Here is a 21,553-nt window from a genome sequence, read left to right as displayed (position 1 = left end):
GGATAAATGCATCCCAAATGAGTCAGTCCAAAATTAGCCTGCCCTCATGGAATGTAATATGTATAAATGATTTCAGTATACAAATTAGACAAAAACGGTTGGATGAGTGGCAGTATGAATAAGTGTGTCTCTCTGTGTAACGCTATGCCTGATTGCAATGTCTGATATGTGTTTCTATGAAAACAGGAAGCAGGGGCCCACTGCCGGTCTGGTGTTAAATGGATTTGACCTTTACCTGCCAGTCGTCATCTTTCACCTTTCTGGGACAGCAAAAATCATGCTAATTGGTCAACACACAGACAGCATTGACAAACTGGGTTAATCCAAACACTGAGCCATTAACTGGTTGCCTCCCTATTTAGTGAATAGCATACTGTTCTGTTAGTCATGTAACAACATTTGGCCATGGCAAACATTTTGCTGTGCCCAGAAAATAATTTATTAAACTGAATAAAATTTGAAAAACCTTGTTCCTAAAAGACTTCAGAAACCTCACATAATAATGTCACAGAATGATCTAAAAACCAAAAGGGAATTTTATTGCATCAATCATTTCCCAATGCAAAGTTAAGAGATTAAAAATGCATGTCTGGATTCTACAGACAGCTAATAGCACCTCTTTTACCTTAGTCATTGTTGTAGTGGAACCATAGTCTATCCCAGGAACATCGTACCTGAGGTATGAATACACCAATAATAGTACAGATATTCTAATTTAATATTGCTTAATAGAAGCCCTTAGATTGCCTCTTTGTTGGAGAAGTGTAATATATTCAGAATATCTCAGAGCAGTGGTTGTGGATTAGAACAAAATGCATACAAGGACAAATATAAGAACTATATACTTAATATATATTTAATACCAAAAGACTCCTTACCCAGTTTCAGTACCAACCTCATTAATGCTCTTGTGGCTGAATGATCATAAAATCCCATTACCACGTTTACAAACCTAGTGGTGGTTATTCTAAAAGCAAAGTGGGACTACATCCGCAATAACACCTTTAAAAGGCACATAGCGTATTGTACACAGAGTGTAATGTATTGGGCAGAAATGTATGTGGATAAATAATTAGAGGTCGACTGATATGAATATTCTCTGGCCAATGCAGATATATGATGCCGTTTTTGTTTTTTGGCCGATAAATATTTGCTTTTTCCCTTCATCTCATAAAATCTAGCAGTTTAATACGATGTGATACAGAAAATTGTTAAAATTAACATTTATTGTACAGCGCAAGCCTCACCAATTAGTGCGATTGTTACCAGTTTTTTGTCCCCGTGCCTACCTGTAGCCTAAACCACGGTTGGTTGAAGGTTTGCTAACAATACATTTCCAAGTTATTCTCATTCTCTCTCCAAATTGTTTCTCTCCAAATGTTGCATCATATTGAACCAATGAATTATATAAGGCTAGATTAAGAACAAAGGATAAGAACAAATCGCAATTGCAGAACAATCGGTCAACCTCTAGACATCGAACCTACAATCCATTTACTATTTAAAAAGCAAGCTAATTGCACCCAAACATTAAATACACAATATCCAAATAAACATTGAGATTTCACCCGGTTGGTTCAACCTTTGGCAAGTGCATGCAAACTTTTTCCCCCTTGTCTGTGTGATTTTGGTAGTTTCACAAATTTAAGTTGTTCAGCAACATGTCTTTCAGCGACAACCAATTAGCCTGTAATGCATTGATTTTGTGAACTACTCTCCTGCTTCAAGTTTTTCTTATACACAACACAGATTCTGTCAAATGGCTTACACTAACAGTTGAAGACTGTTTCAACTGACTTGATCAATCATAAGCTATTTCCATCCGTCAGCTCAGACTGCCCCAAGAATCTTCAAAAAAGACAGGCACAGCATGATTGTAGTTATAACTGAGGTAAAAGTTGCATTTTGTATCTCTGGCCTAATAAATTTCACTTGGAGTAAAATGCTGGAATGCTTTTACAAGTTCCTTTTGGGTGTAAGCAGACCAGAACCTTTTCCTGGTAGAAACGTTCAAACAGCTGGTTTTTATATACTAATTGCCATGACACTAATTCAGAAATTTCAATTCCAGATACTCGGGTCAAACAGCATGAAATTCTAGCAATGATCAATAGATCTTTTACAAACACCAAAGGACTAACTTGATGGCTATTTGATTTAGCAAGGCTACTTTTAACCTTACTTTTCCAAGCACAGTAAAGGCACACAGGTACTACAGTCATCCATGTGTAGAATCTTCAAAGCCAATAAATCAGCACCCACACGTTCATAAAGTACAGATTTGTGTTGCAGATAGAAGACAAGTGGAAACTTGAGCCTGGCGCATGACTGGATGTCTGCAGCCACCTGTGTATTATATCTCATCTAACACCACATCTGTAAGTCATCTTCTCTATAAAAGGAGTCCCATGAAACAGGTGCATGTCTTAAATCGTGACCTCTGCTGGCCTCCTGGATGACCTTGAGGTCCTGTTGATTCCGGACACTCTGAAACGTGTGGACATTATCCGGATGGAGATAAATGAGTCGGCTGCGTGCGCATCCACTTGATTAAGTCACTTGGCTGTGGACAAATAGGAAGTGTTTACACAAAGCTTCTGCTAGGGAGCCATATCAGCTGTAAACAGTTGTCAGCTGGAAAAATTTCAGCAATGTGTTTACAAGAAGCAGAAAAACAGTTTAGTGTTGACGCATTCATCTGAAATTATCAATCGGCAAAAAAAGGGAAGTGAGCGGCCATGAAATCAAAGCCTGACATTCTTCTAATGACGCCATCAGGAGTCCAATTTTTTGATTGGGGCTGCAATCCAGACGCTGTCCCTAAATTAGGCTACAGCCTGTGGAATAGGAACAGCAAGTTATTACAGACTGAACTGTAACTTCGTCTAATTTAACCCTATGCCCTATGATTGAAACAAACACTTCCTGTTTATTCTTGGGAAATGCCAAGAACAATCTGTAAAAAAAAAGTAACATCATTGTCTTAGCCCTTACAAATTAGCAGCAGATAACTTGCTCAAGAGAAGCTTTTGTATTCTGTAAGAAAATTATGCAATGGTATAATACACAGGTGAGTGTTTGGGGCAAAAGCTACCTGTTCTAAAACAGCTTAAGTCTTTCCAACGTTTCTAAACGTACAATCTCAAACATTCTCGCAAACCACTGCCTAGGCTAAGCAACATGACTCACAGGCAAACAGACACACCTTGTCCTGGTTGGTTGTATGTTCTCTTTTTAATTCAGTTGACAGGACTGTGGGTGCCAGAGAGCGGAGGTCTTTTAAACAAATATTTGAATGACATTTGCTGGAATCTTAAGACGAATTTACCAGAACAACTATTAGCAACATTAATATTAAAATCACAGAAATCATTGAGTAAAAAAAGACCCATTCAGGATATAACAAATACCATAAGATTATAAGTATCTCTACATTTGTCTTTTTTTATACCAGAACTTGAAAATAGTCAAATAGTCATGCCCTCTGTCCCTCAACACTGGTTAGGCACATGTGTCTCCTGCTTCTCCCCGGACAAATGGCCCCCTGCTTGTCAAGCACTTTATCAGATTTACTACGTCTCTCAACACAGGACAGCATGTTCTTTACACTTTCTTGGTCAAGTTGTGCAATGTTAACATTCCTCAAACCCGGGCAAAGCACTGGCCTTTGACCTTGGCTTCAACAGTTTAAAATGGACATCTAAGTGCTGTTTTGATGTGGACCAGAAGGGCTGGTCATTTAATGGTTACGTGAACATTAGGTCCATTATGGTGCCGTTAAATTAAACACAAAGTACAATGTATCTGCATGAGGCTGCCGCAGAGCAACTATACTAACATATATGCTAAAACTTAATAATACTCTGAAAAATAAGGTAATGGATGACACTGTAGACAAGGACATGGCAACTATGGCAAAATATTTACAAAAATTGTCAGATTTACACCCTTATCCAGAACTACTTACACTTAACTTGTTTATATAAGTAAGGAGGTGAGCTTTACGGGCCCGGCTCAGGAGCCCAGCAGGGGCCACTTCATGGAGCTGGGATATGAATCCAACATCTCAACAACTGGGCTACCACTTCATATTGAAAAGAAAAAAAAAATCCTACACAAACAAATCTCTTTTGCTTTATATTTGCTTTCATTTACCACAATATGGTTCCTTAAATCACAAACTGGTAGGTGTACAAATTCTGCTAAATTGCTCTAGAGGTGAATATGTGTGTTAATTGGCCAATGCAATGACTTAGTGGCCCAAGACATCATCAGTAAACTGTGTTAAATCTGTTTGTTTCCTAATCCTGATTAAAACATGCCCATTTGTTGAAAAAGCATGCACAACCATGACCAGAAAAGATGCATGGTTCATGTTTAAAACTGAAATAAAGTGAGGATAGCTAAACGAGTGAGCCCTTCACCAGAAGCAGCACACGAATAAGGGAGTAAACAAAGCAGTGATGGAAGAGAGGAAAAAGGGTCTGCACTGCTGAAGATGAGGGAGCTCTTTGTGGGGAGTGTTGATTTGAAGCAGCTGCGGCTGCCAGACTCGTCGGCCGTAGCCACGCGACACTTCTGCAAGCAAGCTTAAGGGAAGCCTCGCTCCACCTCCTCCACCTTGACCAACACAGCTTTTTTTTTTCTAGGGACATTCATTCTGCATTGATAACATCCACAACTAACACTGAGCAAGTCTTTTCACTTCTAGTCACCAAATATTGTGAGGAGGGAATCGTTTATATTTAAACTCTGCAGTTTACTGAAACGGCATTTTTATAGGAACTATTACTATTAAAAACATTTTCACAAAGCTTACAGACAAAAAGCAAAAATGCTGAAATGCCAGGATTGCACTTAAATGCAACAGTAAATCCCACAGTAAAACAAACAGGGCCAGGGAAAAAATTTATGGTGATCATTTTTTTTATTATGCACCCGAGCAGACCTGGATGTATCCTGCTCTGTAGCTGTAACAGACATTATACATAACTTGACTCACATTTGTGAGATGCAAAAAATACCAAAACTGTAAAACACTCTTTTAGGGATTTCTCCCTAGCCGCCAATAGCAAGCGTTTCAAAAAAGAATGCAAAACTCACGCAGACAAACAAAGAAATATAAGGATGTTCCTGCACTTATAACTGCACAGAAGGCACTAATCCAAATCAGGGTGTGGTTAAGTGCAGGTGGCATGAACAAGCAGCTCCCATTAAAAGGCAAGACCAGACAATCCTCCAGCTAAAATACTCTTATATTCAGTTTGTTCTATGCTTATAAGACATTCAGTTCTATCCCTACAGATTTTTGTGAAACATGAAAACGCATGCCTTCCTGGTGCTAGGCAACACGACATGCCGCACCTGAAATAAGAAAACACTGCTATTTGCACTAATATAACTGTAAAAAAGCCTCACAAGGCTTGTGCTGATCTGCAAACGTGACATCTTATGAAGAAAAACTTAAATAATGATACATCTGGGAAGCACACACACACACACACACACACACACACACACACACACCTAGCTGCCTTTGTTCCAATATAATCTATACACATTCCATAGGTATTTGATGCCAGGCAAATCAATGCCTCACGCTATAATGTTAAGTTGTCCTATAAATAATAACAGAAACAACAATGGCACAAAAACCTTGATAGATTTTATTGACTCCATAGTCACTATAGAAAATGCCTATATGTGAACCCACAATATCAATATAATGAAGGAAAGAAAAAAAAACGATTGTGTAGACAGAAAACTTTATTATGAAATAATGCATGATCATGTGATCAGTTATGTCTTAACTTGCACCTAGCATTAATTTGGAAGGGAACCATTAACCATATATATGTTGAAAGCAGACCACAAAAGCCATGACTCACCAAATATTATGCCATTATTGCATTTTTCTAGCTACATGAAGGTAAAATATTATTTATTACTTTTTAGGCCTTACTGTCATTACCATTAAAGCACAGGCTATAGAAAAGTACTGTTCATGCTTTTATGCGTTAGGAGAAAAGCTCTGCATCCACACGTCACCTGATGGGGGATCAGGTGGGCATTCTTCTACCGCCAAAACTATGACTGGCTTTATGATAAAACTTTTGGCCTGGATTTACTGACAAAAAAACCTGCACATTATATTGCGAGTTGATGTTTTATACTGCATAATGTGATTCAATCAGCTGATTTATTGTTATTAAAGCAAAAGAATTTGAACAAAATGGGATGTCAGGATTAATTACAGCATCCGGGTATGAAGCCAACTAATTAGCAATCAAATGCTCCGGTCAAACATTTTCTCTAGACATAACATGCTCTACTACATCCTGAGCTGTTTTCTGTGATCAGTTTTCTGTGTTTTCGCACAAACATAGAATTTAATCACAATTTTATAATAAAAATAACAAATTAAGCTAAATATTATTATATAAATGTTAAAGTACATTTAGCATCCTAACTGACATCAGTGCGTTTGTTCATACACAATTTGTTATTTTTCTTCATTGGGAACGTTGAATTCATATTTAACTATAATATGAACATGACCCATTCAGACACAAACAATAAATCAAAGGCTTAAACACACACACACAAAAACTAGGTCAATCACATCAACCATAACAGCAATTCACTGCCAAATCAGCACATACTGTTGCCATTTGAGGGATTAGTATACAATCCGAGACGCGTTAGCTTAAATGGACAAAACAAAGTTGTTTTCCATTTCCTCTCTGAAACAATAACAACATCTATTGATTATACAAATCACCAGTTAATATTTGTGCAAAGTATGACTGTCGTTTGTTTATTTCTATACAATAACTATTTGATATTACGGTGTGGTTAATAAATAAAGGAATAAGTCAATAAAGAAGGTGGAAAGAAGGTGACACTATTAGCACATGGCTCCACTGCCAACACATTGGGACCTGCACTGATGGATATGTACAGATGTCTTTTATCCCGGATGGGACTCTCGATTGATAAATGTACAATCAAGAAGTGTTGCTGTGTCCCTTTACTTCCCTTACATTAATAGATTTTAAATATATATGTTCATATTCTAGTGCACACATAACGGTTACATCAATACACACAAAATAATGCTTATAGTTGTGCTGTATGACCTAATTAGCTTGCGAGCTTCTAGGCTAGACTGCAGGTTCATAACATCAAGCTAGAGAAATTGAACTATTTTTTTTATCAGTAGCTGACTTGAAACTATTAATTTTAATTCTACATACATCCTGTGAATCATAAACTGTATTAAATAACACATTTCTCTGGAAACTAGCTTTTTGCTAGCTAAAAGTAAATAGTCATAGTAGTAAATACTGTGTGAGGAAAAAAACTGAAGCATGTGCCATCATTTATAAGTAAGAACATACTGAAAGCAGTGGTTGTGATATTTTGTGAAAGAATCGAATTACAATATTCGAAAGTTATGTCCTGTTATTTGGTAGTCATTTTGAAGTTAACAGCTGAATGAATGCTAACTCTTCAAAATCACTTTAGATGAAGGTGTTATGCTAACCTTATATGTTTCAAATACCAGGATAAGATTTTAAAAGGGGATCTGTAATGTCATTCCGAATATACACAACAGGGTACTGTTTGTGACAATTTAAATAGAAAATATAGTCATAAAATATTAATAAACAAGCAGGGAGTGGGGGAGAGGAGAGGGGGGATTTCAATCAGTATTTCAACAATACTGAAAATGATCACAATTTTATTACACAGTCTAGGTTTCATTATTGGCTTCCTTGTCTTGAAATAAGGTCATGTCCAAAGAGTTCTGGAAAACTAGATTGGAAAGTAGCCAAATATATTTTCAAAAGCTATTAGCTATAGGCCTGCATGGAGCAACAATAAGGACAGGAGTAGGAGTCAAATGTCAAGCAACAATGTAGGTGAACATGTGAAACAGCTGTCCGTTATCTATTTCTATTCTGTATTAAATGTACACAGCATGAACAAATATGCAAGTCCATTTTAAGCATAATCGTTGCATGAAAAATGTGTTTCCACCCCCTCCGGTGAAACTCCAGAGAATAAGAATGAATAGTTGGAGAAATATTTTTTGGATTATCTGTTCATGTCAAATATTGCATGATTAACAGCCTCGCATGGTGTATATCTTCCACCTAATGTGAACCTGACACTTGATATTTTTTGGAGCACTGGGAAATGCTGGATCATTACAGCACACTCAAAATCTAGATAAGGCTGGATTATGGTGATGCCGCCAGAGAGTTTTTCCGTGATCCAGGTCTGACTTGGCTTTAAGACAAGACTGAGCATGGGCTTATTGTTTAGACTGGCCCCTGCTCCCAGCACAACCAGAAGAACACTTACTGGCATTAATGGTTATTATCCATCAACGTGACTTGCTATATAGTTCAGTCAAACTGAGGAGGTTTTGCCTTCCATTTTCCTTATCTCACTTCACACTTCCTCACTGTATCCTTCTTCACACGATTACACAGTGAACACAAGCTGTCCTGCTCATTATTTCTTGATCCAAAATCTCTCTCCCTCTGCCTCTTTTAGGACAAGCTGTTTCGAGAGGTTTAATTAAATGGCTTCTTCTCAAAGGCTGAAGGTGAGCAGAAAAAAAAAGAAAATGCCAAGCTTTATTTCGCTTCGAGCTTTTCCTAACATCCAGCAGCTCACAGATAAAGAATGCATAAGATTTCCTGCTCCAAAGCCCACTGCTCCCTGAAACATCTCGCCGTTTATGTTCCACAGCCTGTTGCCCAGGCAACCTGGCGGCAGATCGTCAGAACGTGCGTGTTCCAGTGGAGAAAGCTGTGTGATCCGTCTTAAAGAGACCAGCGCATTATTATCGGTGAAAGAATTCGTACCGCTCTCATTATTCAAGGCAAGTCATCATCAAATTATAATTTTGTGGTCAGAAATGAGATTCCTCAAACATTGCATCATTGGTTTCACTTCTAAAAGGAATGCATAGACGTCTTTTTTAATGTAGACAACCGAACAAAAACTCAAACTCTCTCACTTTAAATCTCGAAAATAGTCATAAAGTATTTTTTAGGCTGCCGTGTACACCGTGACCAGAGAAGTCCTTTGGTTGCTAATACACACAAGCCTACAATCTGTAGCTAATTCTTTGCTCTTGACTCTTGTTTATTGGCCATCTTCCTGGATACAGATAACAGATCGCTCTGTATTTATGCATCATCAAGGAAAAGCAAGAGGCTTGCAGTGAGGTCCTGGCTTCATGCTTCAGGATGGATTTACAAACTAACCGCCCTTGAGCCAAAAAGCCTGGCCTGGGTCACACGCACAAGTCGCTGAGCACTTCCATGTTTATGCTAACAAACTGCAGACAGTGACTTATTAAATTATGTTGGCAAATTATTCCTTAAATGATAATCACATGCTTTGAAGAGGGACACCAGGTGGGGAAAAAAGTGCATGGTGTATTTGGAATTCCTAAGGGCTCCAGCCATTTGAAACCATGTGTGATGGCAGCTGCTACATGTCTTCGAGGTGGGAATGTCTGAGAATTTTAGCGCAAAAGGAATGGTACGTTTCACTCGACAGTCCATTTGCAGCACGCCAACAGTGCTGAAGAGGCAGAAGCTGTGCAAAGTCAGAGGGGATGAAAGCTGAAATAGAGGGCCTCATTTTGCTGCAAAAACTCTCTGGGGAGGACGTCTTTTTATGGCTAACATGCTTTCTTTGCTACAAATGAGGCGGTTTGTCGCTCAGCTAGCAAGCTTTCCTAACGACGGCTAGAACAGCGGTGCTCTGGAAGAGCAATTTGACGCTCGAAAGGAAAAGAAAAAGGGGCACTGTTGTGCTATTTTAGGATCTAATTCTACAGTTATTAAACAATTTACATTACATCTAGTCAACAGGTTCATCCACACATGTAAAGCACAGTAGCCTGAAAACTCTAATCAGCAGTGATGAATAAAAGATCCCTTGCCTTTTGTTGTATATAATATACTTGGCTTGTCATCACTAAAAACTCCATGTGTTTTCCAGGCCTCAAACATCTTTTGTAAAACCCAAATCTGCTATGCAGTAAAATCTATGTAGTTTTATGTACATTTAAAAAGCTACATCTGACTTGTAGAACACAGCAAACTTAACATATGGTTGATATTAACCTCTGTAGGATTCTTCAAGTTTCACCAGATACAATTTGCTGTCTTCACTACGTAATTTATGAATTTAAGACCTTAACTTATTTCAGAGCAACATGCTTCTACTGATTTGCAAGGAGAAACTTGGCTGAGGGTTTCAGACAGGCCTCAAAATTGTATTAAGTTCATTAAATCTAGGGGTGAATGACAAATATGATATGGCAAAATTATTATTTAACAACTCACAAAAGAAAAGAAAAATCTTCGGGGAAAAAAGACAATAGGTTTTTCTAGGATGTTCCAGTTTTGAACTGTTTTTGTAAACAAACCGTGATTGATATTTTCCAGAAGTGGTTTTGATAGCTCTTTGGCCAGTCAGTGTGCTGTTCATTTAGTTCTTCACTGGCCACTACCAAGGAACATTTGTACTCATCATGTGAATCTTGATTTGTCACAGGTTGACAGGATTCAACATACTATGTGACTTCTGATTGCAACTGGTTGGACCTTTACAGCAATGAAAAAGTCCAAACAAAGTCTGATTCAAACTATATTGATTCCTATCTATTCATTTCAAATCTATCCAGGAAAAAATGTGGAAAAGATCAAAAGGGGTAAATACTTATGTAACACTTTTGAGTACCGTTAATAAATGATTTCAATGTTTCCTTTTAATAACACAACCATTAATTATTTAATTAAGGTAGGGTAAAAATGGTGAAATCATGGTACAAATGAATCAGACAATCGATCATAATTTATTATGACAAATAAACTTATAAATCAGCTGTGTCAACAATCTTAGGCTTTTCCCAGAAGATGCCAAAACACACTTAAAAAAACAAGTAAAATTCCTGGGTTATAAAAAAAAAAATGATTCCTCAAGGGTTTTTTCCTCTCTAATATACTGTAAGTTCACAGAGACTTGTACGGTTCAACCTTTGGACAAATCGGACAACCCTTTTGAAGGCAATACATGGAATATTTTTATAGATGTACATCAGCTTTTATGTGAAATAAGACCTTTTCCTTTTAACATTCTCTCTTACTTTCATTTTTGAAATTAAACAGGTTTACAACTTAGCAGAAAAGGTATGAGTAAAGTGATGAAAATGTTACATAGCAAACTTTTGTATTTGTGCCACTGAGATGATCAAGAACAGGCTAAACAAGGGAAAAACATGTTAAGGATTCCCCTTGATGAGTGAAGCAATCTTGCATTGTCTTGGTTTTAGAAGAAAATGCCCCATACAACTTAGTGAATGTGAAAGTAAAGCCACACCCAAAAATGACCATGTTTTAGGATATTTATCCCAGGAGTTACACATCACATTCTAAAATGATAAAATTCTGCCAAAGAACACAATATGAAGGCCATATTAAAGCTTAACACAAACCTGTACAGTCCCCTAGCCAAGGGCAAATCATTCAACCAGAACACTAAGGCTACTCGAAATGAAATTACAAAAACTCTAAATATCTTGCGTTCAATATCCTGCGTTCATTTTTTTCATGCCTGAGCTGGCGGGGAAAAGAAGGCCAAAGTAAACTTTTGAGGCTTAGATGTTCCAGAAAAGTTCTACACCGCATCAAGCATCGAGATCTCCATCTTCACCTTGGCCCCTTCGTCTGGACATTGAACTGAGCCGATTGTGAGAAGTCTGGAACTTTCTACCAGAGTGCTACAGTGGTCCTTAAACACCAGAGGGCTTCCTGTTCCTTTTCTGCTACCTTCTTCTTTCCATGAAGCTTAGTGGTATGATGGCGTACCATTAATTTAATCAATAACATTTACTCAATGATTTATCTTCAGTATAAATTATATCCTGCTTGGTGTTATGTGGATCCAAAGTCTATCCCAAGAAAATTGGATATGAGTTGGGAATACACCCAATCATACACATGGATATAAAAATAACTAAAACTTTTTATTAGCTCAAAGTTGCAATCATGTGTTGGAGCTTAGTGTATTCTGCCAGTCAGGGGGGCTGCTGAGAGAAGCCTTGTGGGAAAGACGAGTCGGGGAATGGGGTAGGCTCTCTCACGGACATTGAAGGAATTTTCCCACAATCAAATAAATAAACAGAGTGCAGTGCGGGGCAATGTCAGGACCCCGGTACACTGGGGGAGGGCTTCAATGGTCGTAAAATATCTATCCATGGGACTACAGGAATCCAATAACACTGCACAGCTGACCCTCAGAACGTCATTCAAAGAATGCGACTTCATAGTCAGACTTCTGCTTTTATTCTGCTCTGTTCCCAAGTGATCAATATTTGAAGTCAGCTGTCAAACATAATTTACTAGAATGCTTCCCCAATTTTTCTCTATTTTTCTTTTATCAACAGTAATATTAGAAGAAGAGAGTAGATAACAACACAAAAAATTCTAAATCATAAGTTCCCTGTGAATTTAAGTGAAAGGGTCATTGGGACAAAAACCCATCCCATTCTCCATTTCTCATCTGCCAGACTTTAATGGAGCCTATGTGTACTGAATGCTCTTAGTATTTCGACTCCCTGAATGCCGCTGGGTAAAGCACAACTTTGTTCAATGGGGGAAAATTTGATGAAGCTGTGCTCTCTACGGTATGCTCTGCAAAATATGTTGCCAGTCACAGGGAATATTGTTTCATAGTTCATTCTTGTAAAAGGCCACCACTACTAGATACGATTGTTTCCATTTTTATCTCCTGCAAATACCAAATGGTGCACATCATTGCTCAGAGCGTCACAGAGATGTTGCTGAAATCAATGATCTAGGAGGAGTCCAAACAAAGGCATAAAGATGATTTAAGTTAAGCTGTTGAATAGCTGCCTTTGAAAAAAAAAAAAGAAATTGTGTACCGTGTAGCTGCTCTCCATCATGTATCTTTCCATCTTTGAATCCAGCCAAACTCCTAAGTATTCTGCCATATGATGGATGTTCCTCTGTTTAAAATCGATGGGGTTTCTATCTTGAAACCTTTTTTTGTGAATATATAAAATGTCATGCTGCCTTTTATAGAAATGTACCCATAACTGAACTTGCTTTTGCCAGAAGTGGAAAAAAGTGGAAGGTGTTGAGTAAAAAGCCAAACTATACTCTTTGCATTTAATCAGACCAAAAATCAACGAATGTCATGAAGTCACAGCACTATTGAAATACTGTTGTTTTTTTCACAACAAAACTACCACATTGTCATTGTTTCTAAAGATATGAATCTATGAGGGACTGCACAGCCAGTATTTGAGCATGTTCATGATTTTGGATTTTGGAAGAGATTTATCCAGGCTGAGCACAGCTGCAAGACTCAGTGATGGAGGGATGGAAGCTGAGGAGGGAAGTATTAGGTGAAGGGAGAAAAAAAAAAAAAAAAAAAACTTACGTCTGGCGGGAAGGAAAAATGTTTCCATATGTGCCTTGGCTCCCTAGTGAAAGAACAGCTTTGTGCTGAGCATGAGCAGAACACAAAATAGATGACCAGCCTTTTATACCTCCCCCTTCATTTTCAGTAGCTTGGTGTAACATTAGTCATGAGGGGGCTTGGGGTGTGACAAGTTGTGGCCCTCTGGTTTGTGCCCAGTGATGTGGACTGTTTTGATGGGAGTTAATTGTCTGTAAATGTGAGGGAGTTAAAAGGGCCGAGACAAGTCTCTTATTGAGTTCAGAGCCTGGAGGTTGAGACGGGGGGAAAGGTTATGGTGAATGGTCGAGGCTCGGGCCATGAAGCAAAGCGAAATAAATTGGAAGAAGTTACAAAGGCCATTATGGCAACACTAAATCATCCCGACTAAAGACTTAATGATTTACACACCCACCCATTTCAGCGATGCACCTGCTCCTAATACTTGGCAATAAAAATTATAGATTCCGTTTTGATTCCTGCCTTAGAACATGGCAATGTGGTGGTCTAGACAATTCGTAAAAAATTAACATATTAGTAACGTCCTTCATTAGCTGACTTTCCATTAAATAAATTGGCAAGCTACATCATATCCTATAACTCCACCAGTATTTGCACAGTGATCCAGCTTAAAAAAAACTCACAGGTAGCCAAGACAGCAGTCTTTTGTTATTCACACACAGAGCAGAGAAGCAGGAAAGTGTTCTCCATGCCACTAATGCAGCACTTGAGTGGTTCTGGAAGAAAACAATGAAACATTGTGTTTATAAGTGCTGGGAAAAAAAAAGTCCGGACAAAGAAATAGCTCTCTAGCCAGTTATTATAATATTTAGATGTCTGGGTTCATGAGTGTTACCATGCATTAATCATTGCATAGCATAATTTATTTTATTTTTCAGAGCGACTGCATCCTGTTCCTGATGAACTGGAGTAGGAAATATGGCTGTAAAAGACAGCACAGGGAGAGGTAGTGTGAGCATATACAGTGGAGGTAGGGGAGGTTAAGGTTTTCCTTCTTATAATTTAGGAAAAAGAATGAAGACCTCGGGTAACAAGTTAAGAATAAGTGTTTCGTTGTGCATAATTAATTAAAGAGTAAGATTTTTTTTTTTTAAATACTATACAGAGAAAAATCCCAATGTGCTCGGCTTCTACCCTTTCTGAGATGAACATGTGTCTGATCTGGTTGGCATAGTGGTACATTCCTTCCATGCAGCACTTCCTCTCCACACAGGTATTTCCCAGAAGCGTTTCAAAACTGTCAGAGACACAGACCATGCTAAGCACACGTGACCTTTCCTTCAGCTCCAATCGTGCCCTGCTTCCGACTTCTAAAGTTGTTTGGCAGGTTAGTAATCGAGTGTGCGATCTGCTTGTCAAAAAGATCCGCCAGAACGATAGAATTAGAAGCCATGTTAAAGAGTCAAATCTCTGCTTAATGTTTGACATAAGAGCTACACATTAATCTTCACTGAAAACATTTTAGCACGTGACATTGAAATAACAAAACTCCCATAGAATTTGTGCTAAAAGTGGGCTTTCTTTTGTGGTGAATACTCCAACGGCAAGTTAAAACGGTTCACTGTCTCACATCGCAAGTGCTTGTCAGACTAATTTATTCTTAGTTTCCACAACAGCTTATACACTTTGTCCAGCTTCTTCTTGAAGCACTTTGACCAAAACCATGGCAGCTCCACCACCATTGCTCCATCATGACAATCTGCGCCAGGTCCAATCCATTTATTTATTCTTTCTTTTCTTTGTTTACAATGGATCCTGAGTCTAATTTGGGAACACTTGGTACATTAGTAAGAATACACCATTAATGGGACATCAGTGCATCTTGGGGCACCATGCATACACATTCACACACTCATTCACGCCTAGCGGCAGTTTAGTCTAGCCAGCATATTTTTGGGATAGTGGAAAGAAAGTCACAGGGAGAACATGCAAAGCTCTACACAGACACTAAACCAAACCCAGGATCAAACTGATCCAACCCATGATTCCAAAATGGCCACCACAGCTGAAATACTGCTTACTTTTAATATCTGCTGCCTCAATAATATTCACTTGCAGACTCCAAGAAAAGACAATTAAATTTGAACGAATGTGCACTAATGTTAAATACATGCTTTCGCAGTATTTTTAGGTAAAAATTGCTGCTTAGTTTACTGTGACCTTACTGATTATGCACATCATCTTGGTCTGTTTGTCACAGTCTTGTAAAATAAGACATTTGCTCTGAGCATTTAACATCCTTAATTTGTTCTAACGCTCTTCTGCAAATGAGAAGATGTGAGCATTTCCCACATCCAAACAATCCAAGATGTTTAACCTGGAAGAATAGGGCCCAGATTGACACATTTATGACTCCAGCATGCTTTATTTCTATCCTGGGTGATATGTTCCTCATCTATCAGGAGAGAAAAGTGGAATCACATTGAAACGAGTCATTCAAGTGTCTTCAAAAAGATTTTGCAATATAATAAAAAATGCTGGCAATATAGTTAAAGACAGGCCTGCTTTATTTTCACCAGATTTATTTCCGTTCGCTGGAATATGCGAAGTTGGGGATTCGTCCAAACTCCCACAGAAACACTCATCTGGAGCGTCTGACATTTGGTCAGGATGATCACAGCTTGTAATAAAACCAAGGCTCATTTCAAAAAGAGATGGGAGGAGATGCCATCCCTAGAAAAAAAAATAAATAAATAAATAAAACCACCTGGTAGGGTTGACGTCTCTCTTTTCTTTCCCGTCCATTACTATTATTGATATTCTAGATTCCGGTTACATTTGAGATTTGCACGTTATGTTTTCTTAGACATATTAGATGGTGTAAAAAAACCAAAACAAAAAAAAAAGAGAACATTACAACTGGGGCAAATGAATACGTTTCACTGAATTGAAAGTAGTTGATAACCCTGAGACAGTGTGCTGACCTTTAGTTGCACTAGTATAAGTATTAAAGTAGTGCATGATATTAAAAGTCTAGCTCACTGCTTTACGTTTTTTTTCTATCTCCTTACTTTTTACTTGGATTCAGTTTTAATTAAGTTCTACACTGTATACAACAAATTAGTTACAAAGTTATTTTAATACTGATGCTTTTTCCCCTACTCACAATTAATTAAATGTGGTAGCGTGTACAGCAAGGAAAATAAACAAGGTACTGTGACACAGAGTGTCACTACTGCCACCCTAAAAGTGATATATTATCACTTATATTATCCACGTTTCCCCCCCCCCCCCAAGTAATTAAAGGCAGAAAAGTAATGAAAAGAAAGCATTAATTTCCTCTGTCTGGAGGGACTTTCCAGTGCTGGAAAACTTTGCCACTGCATAATAAAGCACTGACACTGAGACAGCTTCTATAATTGACCATAAATATTAAATAAATGCCTCAGAGAAACAATTATACCTTATACATATATACGTAGAATATATGACGAATATGTTACTTAACACCTAACCCTCACAGCTTTATTGGCTTTTTGAATGCCCTGTTCCAGATTCAGTTCCCCTTTGCTGTTATAATACCCTCCACTCTTCTGGAAAGACTTTTCAATATTTTTTATAATATAAACTGTAATACTATAGTACTGTATTAAACTGAATAAAAGCAAAGATGCTGTAATAGAAAATAAATCAACACCTCCTGACCAATCAGATTTGAGAATTCAGCACAGCTTTGATAGTTGGACCGAATTAGAATTTGTCCAGATTTTATGAATAACAAGCAAGAAATTCTTTATATCAATATATAAAGCTATAAAAGCTTTGTTCATTGGTGTTTTATCCAACTATAGCACCTTGATAGTCAAAGTAAAAACTCGTTGGCTTTAAAAACACTCGATTTCTTGGCTTCAGTTCCTCGCACCTGCATACTGTGACGCTAATAGTATAAATGCTACAAGGTGCCAGAAGGTACACATAACCCTGAGCGGTGTCAGAAGACCCCACCAGACCTCTAAACACCAGGACTACTTCTAGTAGTCTACTTCCTTCACAGGTAACACACCATGACTGGCTGCCCATCTACACACACCGAACAGAACAAACGCACCATTAAACAGGCGAGAAGGAGTGAGCAAACAAAGGCTTCCAGTGTGTCTGCAGCCGAGCAGCTTGGAACCCATTAATAGAAATTCGCCTTTCCGCCTGCAGTCGAATCTAGCAGGCCAGCAGTGCATGAGAGACCCGGACCATGACCCAACGCAGACATGCTGTATACACTGTACCATGGTGCTAATTACTGCCAGACCTCAGAGAAGCTTTGCCAGCAGTATCCATGCTGCAGAACTCCAGCAGTTCTCCATAACAGCGAATGAGCCAAACAGACAGAAGCTTGGAACAGAAGCCAATAGGGAAGGAAGTGGTCTTTTCACTCACATAGTGAGCAATAGAGCTGGCAATCTAATCTAATGGCAAGCTTTCACACAGCGTTACTGAAAGCGAATCTAGCTTAGAATTTAAATGACTGCATGTACATTAATTGAACACTGAAACCCCAGGTCTCTAATTACAACATCCATTTTAGGTGTTTATGACCAAGGCAGGTCCTACACACACCACACCGAAACTTAAAGCACTGAAATTGTATTCTCACATGTACTATTTGTGTCTTCTCCAAAGCTTATTGGTCCATTGGTGTTAATCAGGGCCTGTATACAAACTCCAAACTCTTTTTACTTCAACTAGCTTTACCTGCTTGAAAAGCAGAATGACCGCCAAGCACAACATCTAGCCATAGGCAAGGAACCCAAGTGCCTTACCTCAGTGACTTCTACTGAACAATGGCCCTCTCTCCACCCATATATCCGCTCGCAGGCAAACGTCTAGCCCAATGCCCACACACGTGGGTATGGCTTAGGGGTTTCTTTCCCTACTCAGGCTCTTGACCAGTAGTTTGCTCCCCTTGATGTGCACCAGCCATAAAGAAAACATTCAAGCCCTGTGGTGGTGTTGGTCTTGGACGAAAGCTATGCTTGGGTTTTTTAAGTATCTAGAGGACCCTTTGTTATAATATCCAGCAGGGCCGTTTGGTTCAATTATTTTGTGGCTGTAAAAGTAAAGACTTACTGCATTTCTGCTGTTTCGATTAAAGGCATAAAGGAGGTTCAGATCAATAATGTGCAACTCGCTTTCTTTTTGAAAAAGGACTGTCTTTGGTGCTATAGTACATTTCTATGTAGACATTGTAAAACCCTACAGCTTAAAATAAATCTCATTAAAAAGTATTATTTCTACAACATAATCCGCCTAAGCTTTCTCACCACAATTACCAAACTCCCTTTAATCCAAACACACATTTTTTTCCTTCATTCAGATTTAGTATCCTGATCAGGGTCATTGTGGATTCAGAGCACATCCTGGAAACACTGAGAGTGAGTTGGGAATACATCCTGAATGGGATGCAAGCCAGTTCATTGAAGAGCACCATACACACCTACAAGAGTGTTAGCACCTACTCATACTCTTATGCTTTATGAATAGTGGCAGGAATCTGAAGAAACCTGAGCAAGCCCATGACTAGCATTACACGTCAAACTCAACAGGACAGAACCAGCAACCCTGGAGTCAGGTGGCAATGCTACCTAATGCACAATCGTCCCACGGAATAACCCACTTGTTCCCCTCACAATCAATTTCACCAAACACAAAAATGCAACCATGTTAAAATGTGTTTCACATCAATTGCCCAATCACAAAACAGTAGCTCAGTGGAGATCCTGAGTTGCACCACAGGTTAAGATTTTGTCAGGTACATTAGAAGCCCAAAATCACTGAAAAACCATGTCACACAAAATTGTGCTAAAGCGCTAGGAGATGTTGGGTGTTATTTTGCTACTGCAGCTTTTTACCTTAAAGTGTGCTGTACATAAAAACATCAGTTTATAGCATGCAGTATCTCAAATTGTCACGGTTATGTCTTTTAATATGCAACATGAACTCTTATGACATTGATATGGTGTCAAAACTGTGACAAAACTAAAAACAGCGATTTCAGATGAACACTTGTATGTGCAAATATAGTATACATAGACAAAATCTCAAGTCCACATTATTAGGAACAACTATCTGCCTGCACAATTATGCAAATATCCAATGATGTGGCATGAAATTATACAGAGAGGTCAAGATTTTATATTTACATCAAACATTAGACTGAAGAAAGAATTGGATCTCTGTGACTTTGATCGGTGCAGTAATGTACTGTAGGTACCAGGGGTCTTGGGTATTTCATAAACTACTGATCTCCTTGGAATTTTACACTTAACAGTATATACACAGAATGAGGTGGAGACAGTAAAAACATTCAATAAATGACATTTCTGTGGGTGAAATTGCCTTGTTGAAAGGGTAGGGGAGAAATATCCAGATTGATTTGAGCTGCCAGGCAGGATACAGCAACTTAAACAAGTACTCTTTTACAACTCTGTTGAACAAAAAGGCATCTCAGCTTGCACAAATGTGCTAGAACATCAGAAGACCAACTTCACTCCAAGAACAGGAATCTGGTGCTATCATGGGCAAAGGCTCACCCAAACTGAAGAGATGAAGACTACACATGAGTTGATCGATCTGAGCTACCTGGTGAAGGCTTCTTCTGTTTTAGCCCATTGACCTCAAGGTTTGACCTTTGTTTTGTGCATGATGAGATGCTTTGAGCTCATCATGGTTGTAAAGAATGATTATTTGAGTGACTGTTTGAATTCTTTCTAGTAGTTTGAAGGAACTGAACTCATTTTCCTCTGGACTGTTTAACATGACATTTCCACCCAAAAAAAAAACATTTGCTCATTCGATGTTTTTTGTTTATCGCACCATTCTGTAAACTAGAGGCTGTAGTGTGAGGAAAACCAAGAGGATTAGCAGTTTCTGAAGGATTATCCATTCTTTCTTTATTTTTGTTGTTTTGATCTGAAGTTCTAGATATTATATATTCATATGCTAAAAAGTGGAGCAGTCAACTTTATACTTCAAACTTGACTTAAAACAAATTGTTGCGTGTATAACCTCCACCCCCCCAAAATAAATACAAAAATCAAAAACTAAATTTAGCCCTAGAAGAAAGTGCAGAAGGTTTTCCACAGAGAGGGAGCAGCACCCTCTACCCGCCTCAACCAGCATCTCACATCATCTCTTAATGCAAACCGCTAACAAACACAATGTGCATGCAAATCAAAGTGCCAAAAGCGGTAAAGATGAAAGAAAAACCCACAATAGATACTGTTTGTTTGTTTGTTTGTTTGTTTTCCAAACAATTTTCCACTCATTTGAATGTCTTCTGTGGCAGGTTAAATGATTATAAATGCACGCCTTTTTAAAATTTCGCACGAGTCCAGCGTTTAAAGATCTCAACAGTGGCAAGGGGGAGGGAATATTCGCACCTATGCGCAAAACAGCTGGAAACCGCTCCATTATAATTTCGAGAAATGCGCAAAGTGCGCTCGGACCTGTAGATGCCAATGAATGAGCGTGCGTGCGCGCGCGGAATGGAGGGAAGGTGTGAGGGTTATTCAGGGTCACAGCTGTGCGCGAATCTCCGCAAACTCACCATCCAGCTTCATCTCGGAGAAGATCCGCAATGCTCAATCGTAATCCATCCGATTTGCGATGTCACAGCAAAAGAACGCAACCCAGCAGCAGATCGAGCGCCCTGTGCCCGTTTCAGCTCACACCGTGAGTGTGTGTGTGTATACAGAATGTGTGTATTGTGTCCTGTTTCTCTGCGCCTGAGCGCTGTGTGAGTGTGTTTGTGAGTGCTCTCAGGATCAGCTGCAGAAGAAACCCAGAGATTCAGCTGTACACGCCCACCTCTCTTAAAGGCGCACGGCATTATATAAAACGCCGACAGATTTCACCATTTGGATGACGAGTTAGAAGTCGGATTGCGCATGCGCAAAATCGTTGACGCTTTCTGCTTAATTGCTAAACACCCCCAAACAATGAAACCACTGAGAAGGAACCCAAAAATGGAGATGGATACAACTAAGGAAATGAAAGAAAAATAATGGGAACATTATTAAGA

At 38.7% G+C, this 21,553-nt stretch overlaps 1 protein-coding gene across 1 annotated transcript in view; it reads right to left on the bottom strand.

The window, feature by feature from the left end:
• The window catches only part of daam2 (dishevelled associated activator of morphogenesis 2), a 106,056-nt gene extending 84,716 nt beyond the window's left edge, over positions 1-21,340 (bottom strand). The window contains 1 exon segment of the mRNA XM_046855164.1: positions 21,080-21,340. The gene's annotated coding sequence lies outside the window, so the exon portion shown is untranslated.
• Positions 21,341-21,553: the final 213 nt, after the last annotated feature.

This window comes from Silurus meridionalis, chromosome 8 (genome assembly GCF_014805685.1).
Source record: "Silurus meridionalis isolate SWU-2019-XX chromosome 8, ASM1480568v1, whole genome shotgun sequence".
In the NCBI taxonomy this organism is placed as follows: Eukaryota; Metazoa; Chordata; class Actinopteri; order Siluriformes; family Siluridae; genus Silurus; species Silurus meridionalis.
Note: the sequence above shows the minus strand (reverse complement) of the source record. Positions and strands in the feature narration are given on the sequence as shown.